The sequence below is a fragment of the Pseudorca crassidens genome, chromosome 2 (assembly GCF_039906515.1).
Source record: "Pseudorca crassidens isolate mPseCra1 chromosome 2, mPseCra1.hap1, whole genome shotgun sequence".
NCBI lineage: Eukaryota > Metazoa > Chordata > Mammalia > Artiodactyla > Delphinidae > Pseudorca > Pseudorca crassidens.
The window spans coordinates 24,725,988-24,734,767 of NC_090297.1; the positions used below are offsets into that span (position 1 = coordinate 24,725,988).

The 8,780-nt window shown below is 40.6% G+C and overlaps 1 non-coding gene across 1 annotated transcript; it reads right to left on the reverse strand.

The window, feature by feature from the left end:
• Positions 1-501: 501 nt before the first annotated feature.
• TRNAR-UCU (transfer RNA arginine (anticodon UCU)) lies at positions 502-573 on the reverse strand. Its single transcript has one exon. It is a non-coding gene; the product is annotated as a tRNA-Arg (tRNA).
• Positions 574-8,780: the final 8,207 nt, after the last annotated feature.

Consider the following 8,780-nt stretch of genomic DNA (forward strand, 5'->3'; position numbering starts at 1 on the left):
GACTACAGGTGAATAAGGTGACTTTGGACACATTTCTTGAAATGGACACGTTTCTTGAAATGGAGACTCAGTTTCCTCTCCTGTAAAATGGCAATAATAATGCCTTCTTCCTTCCTTCACTCACTCACTCTTTTCATTCATTCATTCACCAACTATGTATTGTGCACCTATCCTGTGCCTGGCCTTGTTCCAGGCACTGAGGACACAATGGTCAGCAGCAGACATCATGCCTACCATCCCGGGGCTGATAGTCCAATGGAGGAGATGGATATAAACCCAATAGCCACACAAACACATGTGAAGTTCTAAATGTGTCAAGGGCTATGATGGAAAGGTAGCCAGAGCTATGACCTTCCATAGCAAGAAGATTCAACCTGCCTGAAAAGGGATGGATGGCTTCACTGAGGAAGTGCTACTTGAGCTGATGTCTGAAGCAGGAGTGTAGTGGTATCATGTGATCTATATTTTTTTGGCCGCACCACGCAGCATGCGGGATCTTAGTTCCTCGACCAGGGATCGAACCTGGGCCCCTGCAGTAGAAGCACAGAGTCCTAACCACTGGACCGTCAGGGAAGTCCCAGTATCACATGTTCTTAATTTACATTTCCCTGATGACCAGTGATGTTGGGCACTGTTTTATATGCTTACTGGACAGTTGAATACCCTTTTGTGTGTGTGCGTGTGCGTGTGTGTGTGTGTGAAGTGCTTGTTTAACTTATTTCCCCCAGCTTTATTGAGGTATGATTGGCAAATGAAATTGTAATGTATTTAAAGTATACATCTGATAAAGTGATGATTGATATACATATGGTACATTTGGTGATATGTATCAGTACATTTGGTGAAGTGGTGATTTGATATACATATACACTATAAAACTATTCCCACAATTACGTTTTTGAACACATTCATCACCTCATAGAGTTCCTTTTGGCGGGGGACGGGGGGATGAGAATGCTTAAGAGCTACTCTCTTAGCAAATTTCAAGTGTATAAGACAGTATTATTAACCATAGTCACCATGCCACACATGCCATACATCAGTGTACATTAGATCCTCAGAACTTATTCATCTTATAACAGAAAGTTTGTTCTTTTTGACCAGTCATTCCTTATTTCTCCTCTCCCTCAACCCCTAACAATCACCATTGTAGACTGTTTTTATGAGTTTGACTGTGGTTTTTTTTAGATTTTATATGTCAGTAATATCGTACCACACAATATTTGTCTTTTTCTGTCTGGCTTATTATACTTAACACATTGACATCCAATTTTGTTCATGTTGTTACAGATGGCAAGATTTCCTTCTTTTTAAAGGCTGAATAATATTCCACTGTATATCTGTTGAACTCTATGGCCCATTTTTAAATTGGGTCATCTTGTAGATGCTTCTTGAGAAGTGCGTCCTTTTATTGACATACGTTTTGCAAATATATTTTGCAAATATCTTCACCAATCTCTGTCTTATCTTTTCACTCCCTTACTGTTGTCTTCTGATGAACAGTAGTTCTTAATTTTAATGGAATCCAATTTATTATTTTTTTCTTTTACGATGCTTATTTTGCCCTGCTGATGAAACTTTTGCCTCCCCCAAAGTCAGAAATATATTCTTTAATTTTTTCTTTTGGAAACTTTGTTGTGCTACTTTTCACAGTTAGGTCTATTCTCAAACTCATATGACCACTGCTGTTATTTGTCTTATCAACCCTTACTCTTCCTTCAGAATCTAGTTCCATCACTGGCTTTTCTTTGGAACACCGTGACCGCTCTAGACTTATTTAAAATGCAGTTATATCACTGAACACATTGTGTTTCAATCAGGATTCAGTTACATGCCGGCTAGTCTAAGCAGGAAGGAATTTTTCAGGGTGCTAAGTGGCTCACAGAATGATGGGGTGAGCTGAAGAAACAGGCTCCAGTTCGAATTTTCAAGAACAGCTCTCAGAACTCGACAATCAAGAGCACGGCTCTAATTAGAAAGATTAGGCTCCAGAACCACATCACTGCCACAGCTAAGAAGCTGCCACTAAGGTACCAAGCCATGCCTGCTATAATCCTTGGTAGCAGAATGAATGAGTGTCCAGTCTTATTCTCAATGTCTACCAAGCAAGGGAAACCACATCGTTACTAACTGTGCTTCTGAAAAACCAAATGTCTCCACAATTGTGCTGCTAGGCGAAATGGCAAAAACAACGGGAAGATGGCCTCCATCTCGCTTCCATTTTCCTAAATCTGGCGTGAGTGAATCTGATTGCCCTTTACATAAATCCCCTGAGCCTGGCTGCCAGGGGCCCTGGGAGAGCACACTGGAAGGAGGGTGCTGTCCCAGTGTATCCATCATACACAGTATTGTGATATGTGTGCTCTTTTCTGTCTTTCTTACTGGAAGGGATGTGTTCCAGGAGGGCAGGGTTCTATTAACCTTCGTGTATGCCCAGTGACTAGGTATAGTGTAGGGGCTGGTTAAATGTTTGTGGTATGAATTAATTAAATGTGTTTCTGCTTATTGCCTGTATGTCACTTAGGATACTTTTAGTTATAGCCAACTGAACAGCCAATTCAAATTTGTTAAAAAAAAAATAAAGAGAGTCTATTTGTTCATGCAACTAAGAAAGGCAGAAGTAGATCTCACAGCAGGTGAGGCTTGATCAAGCTGCCCAACAATGTCACCAAGGGCCTAATTTCTTGTCATCTCACTGGTCTGACTTCTTTCTCTGATGTTGGTTTCATTTTCTGTCCTTGTGGGTTTTATTTTCTAGTGAAGATGAACAGATGATTTTATTTTATTTTTATTTTTTTAAGATGTATTTATTTATTTTTGGCAGCATCGGGTCTTAGTTGCGGTGCACGGGCTTCTCTCTAGTTGTGACGTGTGGGTTTTCTCTCTCTAGTTGTGGAGTGCAGGCTCCAGGGCAGGTGGGCTCTGTAGTTTGCAGCATGCGGGCTCTCTAGTTGAGGAGCTCGAGCTCAGTAGTTTTGGCGTGCGGGCTTAGTTGCTCCACAGCATGTGGAATCTTAGTTCCCTGACCAGGGATCGAACCGGCGCCCCCTGCATTGCAAGGCGGATTCTTTACCGCTGGACCACCAGGGAAGTCCCAGATGATTTTAAAATATGGACTATATAGTGTATTAAAAGCTGAGATATGCTCTGAAGAATAAATAAAAGAGGAATAAAATAATAAATAATGAATTAAACTTAAAAAAAAACAGGATTGGAGGGCGGGTCAGCCAGTGGTTCTTAACCTCTTCTGTGCCATGGGCCTCTGACAGTCTGGTGAAGCTTAAGGACTCCTCAGAATGTTTTAAATGCACAAAATAAAATATATAAGACTACAAAGGTAACCAATTATATTAAAATAATGAATAAACAAACTTATGATGGGGTAATATATGTATTTTTATAGATACTTAATATAATAAGATATTTTAAATACCAAAAAGTCAAAGCTTTAATTTTATTTTAAAATGACACATCAATGTGAGACACTTACCCAGTTTTAATAAGAACATTAAACAGTGAGGTGAACTTTGACTTACCGCCTTCCACTTGTTGATCAACAAACTATGTAGGGAAAGGAGCCTGGAAAGCAATTAACATACCTGGGTCACTGATATGAGACCACGAGACATAACTGTTTGGTGACTGAACATCTACTAGGCACAGAGTTACCTGATATTGGCTGGCAATGCAGGAGCAGCAGATGAGAACATTTTGATCACATGTATTCAGCAGCAAGTTTAATAATTATTTTAATTTAGAAGTAATAATGAACGTAAAGGATATTTTGAGAGGTTTGCAACCACTGCAATGTAATATGAATATCTGTGATTTCCACTGGTGACAGACACAGGTACTGATCATGTGACTGTGGTTTGCTACCTATATGTATAATGAAAGAAAATGATAAATTTCAGTGAGAGGCTGGTGAAAATTAAGATATAAACACTTTCCTATATGGACATCCTGAATTCTATCTGTGGCCCCCAGGTCAAGCAGGTAAATCATTCATTGCCACCGCACCCAGAGGTGAGATTAGAATTATCCAACTTCTAATGGTTGGAAAATTCTGATATGATAGGGAAGGTGGGGAATGGGTGCTGGGGAGGTCACAAAAGAGTGTCCACTGTATCTCTGTGGCTCTTTCATGAATGTGTTATATTCAGTCCTGGTTTCCACATCCTGGGAATCCCTCAGTCTTAGACAAACCAGTAAGGCTAATTTCTCTACTCATCCAGCTTTCTCTGTAATCTGTGTGCTTCCATGAGTTCATGAATTTGGCTTCATTTACCTGAACTTCGACTTAACCCAGGAGCCGTTTTGCATGGGAGAGTGGGTTAGTATCCAGAAAACTGTCTTCACGCTCTGGTTCAATCCATCTGGGTTTTATTCTCTGGGTTTTATTCTCAAGGACTTGTAAGATCATTTCATCTGACCACACGCAACTCTCAGATAGCTCATGAAGGAGTGAGAAGGTCCTCTCTTCCTTATAGAATATAAAATCAGGACAGCCCTGAGCTGTCAGAGAGCAGATTCAGATGCTGCCTTGCACACTTCAATGTTAGCAGAGGACCTGTCCATGCTGGGACCAAATCTCTGAGGCAAAGACCTCAGTTTCTCGATCTGAGAAATGGAATGATTGGAGGAGATCAGATATTCTTAGCCTGCAAAAGATTTTGATAAGAGAAGAAAGGAATAATAACTTTCACTTGATTCTCAAAATGGTCTATGATCAAGAAAAGTTTAGATCCCTTGGATTAGATGGTTTCTAAAAGGTCTCCTGGACATTCCATCATCACCATTGCTATCACTAAGGTGACCAGCTGTCCTGATTTGCCTGGGTCTGAGAGATTTCCTGGGATTCAGGACTTTTGGTGCTGAAACCAGAACAGTCCTGGGCAAACTAGGGGATGGTTGGTTAACCTAAGCATCACCGTCACCACCACCACCATCATCAATAGCATCCCCATTAGTACCCCACCGCCACCATCATCATTACCATCCTCATCACAGTCACCCCCACTATTACCATCTCTACCATTACCACTGCCATCATCCTCATCACCACTGTCACTGTCATCACCATCACAGTCATTCTCATCTGTAAGTTACTGGACTCTTACTATGTGCAAAACGCTTTACATGCATGGTCTCATAAGTTCATTACAAAGCAGTAAGGTAAGAACTAAGTCTTAAGAATTCAGGCTTAGGAATGTGATAGTAATGAGCTCAAATCCCAGTTCTGTCACTTACCAGCTGCAAAACTTTGCAAGTCATTTACCCTCTTTGAGCATCATTTATTTTTCCATTCCTATTACTTTCCCCTCTCTCCTTGTTGTATATCTCTGTCTCTAGCACTGGATTTCAGGATGCTTGAGGGAAAGCAGTTTGTTTTATTCATTTTCTCTGTCATTCCACCTCACCCAAGAGACTGATATAGAATAAACATCTATAAATAACAATAATTGTTATAATGGTAGCTAATACATATATTTTTTTGAGCACTTACTTTGTGCTGGGCTCTTTTCTAAGCACTTTACATGTATTAACTCATTTCTGATTTAGTTTATTACATTATATATAAACAAAAAAAGATCAAAGAAAAATGGTGGGAAATGGAAATGCAAAATAATATGGTATGTTTTATAGTATAGAAATTAAATCTCCATAAAGCCACATGAGAAACAAAAATATAAGATTGTAGAAATAAATACATGTTTGTCATTAATCACAATAAATGCAAATGAATTTAATTAACCAGAGTTCTCTGATAAGATTTTTTTATAAAGACATGTCTATATACTATTTGCAAGGGTCACACCTAAAACACAGTGACACAAAAGAACAAAGTACAGGCATATCTCAGAGATATTGCAGGTTTGGTTCTAACTACTGCAATAAAGTGAATATGCAGTAAAAAAGACCTACACAAATTTTTGGTTTCCCAGTGCATTTGAAAGTTATGTCTATATTATACTGTAGTCTACTGTGTGCAATAGCATCATATCTAAAAAACAGTGTTCATACCTTAATTTAAAATACTTTATTGTTAAAAAATGCTAACCATCAGTGACCAAATGCTGTTGGAAAATGGTGCCAATAGACTTGCTTGACTCGGGGTTGCCACAGACCTTCAACTTGTAAAAAAACTGCAGTATCTGTGCAGCACAATAAAGCAAAGCAAAAGAAAATGAGGTATGCCTGTAAACTGGTGGAAAAGACATAATAGGCAGACGCTAACCTAAAGAAAGCAGGTGTGTCAATATCGATACAAACGAGATAGATTTTAAGGCAAAAGTCTTTGTTAGGTATATAAGAGAATCATTTAATGATAAACAACTCACCAGGAAGTTATAATGAACCTAAAGCTCTATGGACCCAATAATGTAGCCTCAAATTATACTAAAGCAAAAATTAACAGACTAGGAGAAATCTACAAATCTACAATTAAAATGGGATTTTTAGAGATGCTTTTCCAATAAATGATGTATGAGACAGTAAAAAAGTAAAAATAGAGAAACTGGAATAATAAATTCAACAACTAGTGGGGATAGAGGTTGGGAAATAGATCCTTAAAAATTAGTCTTTAAGGCTAATGACATTTGTGTTGGTAAGATGTGGAGAAACAGGAACTCACATATTTCCAGCAAGAGTGTATATTGGAGCCATTATTTTGGTGGGAAATGTGGCAATATTGGGCAAGCTTGAAGATGAGAACAATGATTGAGCAATTCCATCAATAGATGTTTGCCCTAGAGAAACCTCACCCACATGCACAGGGAGACATGTACAAGGATGTTCATTGCAGCTCTGTCCATAATAGTAAAAAGTGCAAAAGATCTAATCAGCACTCTGTTAAGGATGGGTAAATAACCTGAGGTTTGTTCAGATAGTGGACTACCCTATAGTATTTGAAATAACTTAAGTAGAGCTACATAAACCAATAAGGATAACATAAAAACACACTGAAGACTGAAAAAAATCAAGTTGCAAAATGATATGGTATGACACAATTTATGTTCGTTTTTTTTGAAATGCACAAAATAATACCCTATATTGTTTGTGGGTACATGCATATGCAGTAGAAGTACAAAAACATGCATGGTATTTTTTAAAAATTTATTATTTATTTATTTATGGCTGCGTTGGATCTTCGTTGCTGTGTGTGGGCTTTCTCTAGTTGTGGCGAGCAGGGGCTACTCTTCGTTGCGGTGCATGGACTTCTCATTGCAGTGGCTTCTCGTTGCAGAGCACGGGCTCTAGGCGTGTGGGCTTCAGTAGTTGTGACACACAGGCTCAGTAGTTGTAGCACATGGGCTTAGTTGCTCCGAGGCATGTGGGATCTTCCCGGACTAGGGCTCTAACCCGTGTCCCCTGCATTGGCAGGCGGATTCTTAACCACTGCGCCATCAGTTTGAAGATTTCCCTGTGAGGGATAAGGAAGAGGAATGGGGTTCTGGCCACGAGACCACTAACCGTAGCTCTAACTCTAACCAGGACTGGGTCTCGAGCCTGGTGGGGTTCTGGGGAATCCCTCCTCATCCTTGTTGCGTATTAGTTAGACTCCAAGATGACCCTTGCTCTGCTGTCGGTCACGTGGGAATTTGGGCTTGTGATCTTGAGCAATTCCCAGTATCTCTCTGGACCTCGATTTTCTCATCTGTGAAATGAGCTAAAGATATTTTCCCTAGAGGTGGACTCAATCTTGACCTTCACATTGTCAGAGGCTTGTCATGGGGAAGAGAATTTAGACTGATTTGTACTGTGTGGTTTCAAAGAACAGAGCTAGAAGCAAGAAGTGGGAGGTCGAAATAAACTGCTATCAGTCAGAGTTGCTGTTCAAGAACTGAAAGGGAGCGAGCTCTCTGTCTTCAGGAATGTGCAAATAAAGTCAGCTAGATGAACATGTGGAAAGGAAGTTGGAGAGGGAATTCCTGGTCTGGGAGGAGTGGCTGATGTCCCAGGGACTGCCCCCACCCCTCCAAGGTCCTTGCTGGCTGAAAGCTTCCGTGATTCTAAGTTTCTATGATTAAAAGCACCTGCCTACCTGCCAGGTAACTTTTATTTACCCCTATTTTGCAGATGGGGAAACGGAAGCTGAGAGAACACAAGTAACTGTTATAGGAAAGCCCCTACATGTGGCTTAAGATCCCCTGTCACTGTCACTGTCAAGCGACAATTTCCCTTCTGCAGGGGAAGCACATGGAATTAAAATACTGTGAGTGGCTATTGCTGTTATGCATCTTTTGCAAGGGCTGCTGCACCTCTTCTGTGAAGTCAGTTGAAGATCTATGATGGAGAGAATTATGTGGTCTCAAGGCCCTTTGTTGGAGATGTCTTTCTGCTGGATAAGTATGTGGTGGTGAAACATTCGCCCTCAGCTCCCTCCGGTTTAGTCATCACGCTGGCTAAGTGCTCTGTTTGTGTCCACGCTGCCTTCCGAAGGGCTTGCACATCAGTGTCCCAGTTCATGGACATGGGGGATCTGCGATGTCACCACAGGCCTGAACTTCTACTCTGAGTGAAACAGTGAAAGGGAGGTGGCCCTCTTCCCCCTCCCCCACCCAGTCACCTGGTTGCTGCAGCAGGGGTTTGGCTGTGGGTGGTGGGTAAGAACCTTTGTTGGCTTCTATGGCCATGTGGACTACACTAGCTCTGGGGATTGGATGCTATTAGGTGACTGAAGACCCCCACCTTCAGACAAGAATAAGAAAATGTGGGTAGCAGTTTGCATTGTAATTAACCGGGACTAAAGCATTCCTTGTAGCTCATGACTTTTGGTT